Below are 5,769 nucleotides of genomic sequence, written 5' to 3'. Positions count from 1 at the left end.
TACTTGGAAATTTTGTAATAAAAAGTCATGGCGAAATTTATTTGGAAAAAACAATATAAAAATATATTCATAACACTTGTTGTAAAAATATTTTCCAAGTGATATTTCTGGAAAAATTTCGCCAGAGTTTCCTCTGTAACTGGAGGTGGCCACGCTTACAAGCGTATCATTTTCTTTTCAAAATTCGATCAACAATTTTCCCATTATCAACAAACAATATTCAAACACTAAACTAGTCAAAACAAGTATAAATCGCAAACACATGAACTTGTAAGTTGTGTAAAAGTATGTAGTATCCTTCCATCATTTTTAGTAGATCTTTCTATCCTTAAAAATGAAATCGGTTTCCTGAAAGCTTTATTTTTAAAGACAATGCATCTTTACAACTTCTTGGTCAAAAATTACAAATATATTTCTTTGTTAAAACCTTTTGTTACACAAGTGTCTACACACTTGTTTGTTCACAAAAATGCTTTTGTTTCAAGAAAGATCCGGCTTTTAAACATGGTTTGCATCTTACACTTGGTTCTTCGAAAATACCACTTGTAGATCTTTAGATCTACTAGTTTAGAACTCCATTTTACAAGAAGATTCATTTTTACACAAGTTCATGTTCATAAGTAGTAGAGTTCATCATCTTACCATTTTTACACTTAACATAACACTAGTTCATGTTTCATGAACATGACCTAGCCCGGTTAGATGACGATCCGTTCTACTACTAGCATCAAACAACATAAAATAATCATAACAAAACAAGTTTCATAAGTTTTACACTATTATTTACTCTTTAGCCAACAAGTTCATCTTCTTTACAAGACTTTTAGTTTTGTTTTCACATGTTCTTGGTTTTCATCCGTTAAACTTCTTATTAACCACTTTAGACAAGATCAAGAGGGTATTTAGAATCACTTACTACTTGCTCAAGGCTAGGGAAGAATCAAAGCGAAAACAAGGTGGTTAATAGCGATGTAGAGAGGTCCTTGTGTTTCCGTAAGCACCGAGCCTCCTTGTATGAACTCTAGCACCTTGATATGTACTTGGAATTGCAAGATCAAAATTGAAGGATGGTGGTGGGTGTGTGAATGCTCTCGGCCGAGTATCAAAGAGAAGGGGGAGAGAGTTGTGATTTTGTTAAGTGTTGTGAAGTGAATGTTTAAGTCTATTAACCATATTTATAGACCCTCATATGTGATTATCCAACATGTAAAGTGTAGGTTAGATATGAGACAATCTCTAATAAAATGTTCAAAATTTTGTAGGGTGAGTCCCACATGGGACCGATTTCGGTCAGGGGGGGGGGGGTAATTGGTTAGTTTTGAACTAGATAGTTAGGTTATAGTTGGTTTAGTTAGGAGGTTAAACCAACTACTAGTGTGTTATGTTTTGTAACGGGTGTTAGGGTATTCGGGGACCCTAACTGGCTCAGAAAAGGAAAAACAATGTCATTGGCAATATTTTTATATTCCGGGTAAAGTCCGATTGTTCGGTTGGATACTGATCCGTTAAAGTGCTTAATAATCATTTAAAGTGTCCTTAATGTTATTTTTAGTGACACAATGAATTCTCGACACGTGTCTAGTATTGTTTTTCCATGTTTTTGCACTTTATTAGTTAGCTTAAATGCTGAATTTTGTTTTAAAGTGCAGGATTTTGTATTTAAAACATGTTTTAGGCACATCCGGTCACTATAACTAATGCCTAGTGACGTAGTTCTACAATCCTCACCTCTCTACACTCACTGCTAGTGTAGCAATCTATTCCCGGCTCATACTGGCCTTAGAGACAGTGCCTGTCTAATGCTGGCTATGTTAGCATGTTTACTGGGTTATCCGTTTATTGTGCTACTGTGCTTTTTGTGCATCAAGTTTGTCACTATAGTTCTGTGTAAATAAATGGAGTGACAGTTAATAAAGTATGATGCAAGTACATGTATGTATCGGAAATCACGTAGCAGTTTATTCACAACTGCAAGCACGGTAATTAAGCATAAATTAAATATTAATTAATTCGTACGGATACCTGGTTTGGTGAGGGTTGTCACACGTTGGGCCTGGACGACCCCCACACCGAGTGGCCTAAAGGAAACATTGTAGGATGCAACCTTTTGATTTTTATCAACACATTGTAGGAATGTGATATTTTGATTACACTATTAGGGGTAGGGTGATCATCACTCATCACCCACTTATAACTTCTAATCAAGTTCTGTCATGTCATCAAGCATTATTCCATCACTAATGATGGATTTTAGTGGAAATGCCCATCATTCACCACGACACCCAACAATTTCCCTCACCAACCAACACCCAACAACGCGTGATATATTCAACGCGTTTTCATTTTGACGTGTGATGGACGGAGATGACGGTGGTGTTTAGGATTGTATAACACGTTTTCAATTTCCATCACAGGGTAAACTCTTTTCACCCCAGGTCCCCTTAAACGGAAATACATTTTGTATAACTAAATCTTACATTTGTATTAGGTTGTACACCTCCCATGACGTCCTCACTTTTCATCACGTATTGTCATGATTCACGGGTTCCCTACTAGTACCTCATATATAAGCAAGATAATAAAGAATTCAACCTTGTTTTTGACTAAGAATCTAGAGCCACTTAACAAATTGGTTTCACATTTTTTAGACTAAAATGGGTGAGAGAAAACAATTAAATAATGTCACGCCATTCTTTTTTTATTTATTTAAATAAAATGTGTGTACTAGGTACATCACATAAATTAATAAATAATAGGAAAAACTCAAGCGCCAATGAAGTAGTGATGAGTGGTTGGGAAAGACTTGGTATTCCTTATTTTTTTTTTTTGAACGGTAAATTTGGATCACTGGCGGACCACTGGAGTATCATCATGCCACCAGCGAAACCACCCGATCATATCCATCTCCACTAGGCATAATGCCTATACACCAATTCAGGAGGAAACCCAATAAATATGGGAAAACCCCCTTGTGGGAATCGAACCCAGGACCTATTGGTCCCAAAACTTTATCCCACCCTCAAGATGCCACTAGGCTATAAAGCCATGGGTACTTGGTATTCCTTGTAACTTTATCCCCATTATTTTATGCGGCATCCAGGTGAATGGCGAATACGAGTGGGGCCGGTTCGTCTTGGATGGGAGGCGAGGTTTTATCGATTATTCCACGGTCGTGCCTTCGGGCGGGTGGAGGTCGGGTTTCCGCACATCTGGGAGAGCCAAGGGGCTGGCGGTGGTCAAGTAGTCGACCTTGGCCACAACACCCGGTATCACGATGGTTAGCACATCGTTTATTGCCATTAAAAAAAACGAAAAAGCTCAAGCCTTGTGCTTTAATACAAGACATAAAAAAGTAGAAAAAGTGTGTTTATTCAAAAAGTGAAGAGTAAATTGCCATTTTAGTCTTTGAGTTTTGTCAAAATTTGCTATTTTAGTCCAAATAGTTTTTTTGCCTCTGGGTCACTGAGTTTTCCCTTTTGTTACCATTTTGATCACATACACTAACTCCATCCAAAAACTCCATCTTTAACCAGGGGTATTTTGGGGATTTTCATTTTAAATGTTTTCAATTGCCATTTTGATCCAATTCCAAAAAATAAAAAAAAATTCCAAAAAATCAAAAAAATTCCAAAAAATTCAAAAAAATAATAAAAATTCCAAAAAATCATAAAAATTCTAAAAAAAAATACAAAAAATCCGTTTCGGCACGAACCGTTTCGAACCCGAACGTTTCGAGCTGAACCGTTTCGACGCGAACCGTTTCCACCCGTACCGTTTCGTCCCAAACCGTTTCGACGCGAACCGTTTCGACCCGTACCGTTTCGACCCGAACTGTTTCGAGCTGAACCGTTTCGACGCGAACCGTTTCGACCCGTACCGTTTCGAGCTGAACCGTTTCGACGCGAACCGTTTCGACCCGTACCGTTTCGTCCCGAACCGTTTCGAGCTGAGCCGTTTCGACGCGAACCGTTTCGACCCGAACCGTTTCGAGCTGATCCGTTTCGACGCGAACCGTTTCGACCCGTATCGTTTCGAGCTGAACCGTTTCGACGCGAACCGTTTCGAGCCGAACCGTTTCGAACCGAGCCGTTTCGAGCCGAGCCGTTTCGAGCCGAGCCGTTTCGAGCCGAGCCGTTTCGAGCTGAACCGTTTCGACGCGAACCGTTTCGACCCGTACCGTTTCGACCCGAACCGTTTCGAGCTGAACCGTTTCGACCCGTACCGTTTCGAGCTGAACCGTTTCGACCCGAACCGTTTCGACCCGTACCGTTTCGAGGCACGGTTCGCGTCGAAACGATTCAGCTCGAAACGGTTCGGGTCGAAACGGTACGGGTCGAAACGGTTAGCGTCGAAACGGTTCAGCTCGAAACGGTTCAGTTCGAAACAGTTCAGCTAGAAACGGTTCGCGTCGACACGGTTCGGGTCGAAACAGTTCGGGTCGAAACGGTACCCCTCGAAACGGTTCGGATCGAAACGGTTCGGGTCGAAACGGTACGGGTCGAAACGGTTCGGGTCGAAACGGTTCGGGTCGAAACGGTTCGGCTCGAAACGGTTCGGCTCGAAACGGTTCAGCTCGAAACGGTTCAGCTCGAAACGGTACGGGTCGAAACGGTTCGTGTCGAAACGGTTCTGCTCGAAACGGTACGGGTCGAAACGGTACGGGTCGAAACGGTTCGCGTCGAAACGGTTCGGGTTCAAAACGGTTCGCGCCGAAACGGATTTTTTTGTATTTTTTAGAATTTTAATGATTTTTAGAATTTTTATTATTTTTTAGAATTTTTTGGAATTTGTTTTGATTTTTTGGAATTGGATCAAAATGACAATTGAAAACATTTAAAATGAAAATCCCCAAAATACCTCTGGTTAAAGATGAAGTTTTTGGATGGAGTTAGTGTATGTGATCAAAATAACAACAAAAGGGAAAAGTCAGGCACACAGAGGCAAAAAAAAAAAAAAAAAACTATTTGGACTAAAATGACAAATTTGGACAAAACTTAGAGACTAAAAAGGCAATTTACTCAAAAGTGAACTTGTGTCTTTATATAATATTTTATGTAATTATACGTGTTACAAGTTTCGTTCAAAAAATAACAAAAAAAAAAAAAAAAAACTAGTGAAATTCCCTCGCATCTTATGGCGGGAATTTAGTCGATATCAATTAGGGTACGCTATCGACATTATGCATCCTTTGGCATTGTATATTAGGTCTCGACGCTTAATTATATAAGAGTAAACTTTACAATATATGAAAACTCTCTCATTATGCATCCTTTGGCATTGTATATTAGATCTCGACGCTTAATTGTATTTCTAGAATCGCATAAACAAAGAGGACCACCGATTCTTTTGATGAAACTTTACAATATATGAAAACTCTCTCATTATGCATTCTTTGGCATTGTATATTAGATCTCGACGCTTAATTGTATTTCTAGAATCACATAAACAAAGAGGACCACCGATTGTTTTGATGAAAATATCGCTTTGGACGAGTTCTAGTACTAGATAAAAGAACCCTGTGCTTCACTTTCTGGTTCAAGTTGTTCTAGCCAATTAACTCATGATCTCAATATATATAAGAAAACTAAAGTAGTTCTTTAGTTGTATATCTATCCCTCTCTCACACACATATAAGTATATATGATGGTAAAACACCTTTATATCAAAACTCTTTGTCCCTTGAAGACATTTACTTTATTTGTAGTAGTTTTTTTTATTTTTATTTAGCATGTAATAAGAGAGGCTCCGCTCTTTATTTTTTTTATTATA

The sequence above is a fragment of the Helianthus annuus genome, chromosome 11 (assembly GCF_002127325.2).
Source record: "Helianthus annuus cultivar XRQ/B chromosome 11, HanXRQr2.0-SUNRISE, whole genome shotgun sequence".
Lineage (NCBI taxonomy): Eukaryota > Viridiplantae > Streptophyta > Magnoliopsida > Asterales > Asteraceae > Helianthus > Helianthus annuus.
This window is presented reverse-complemented; position numbering follows the sequence as displayed.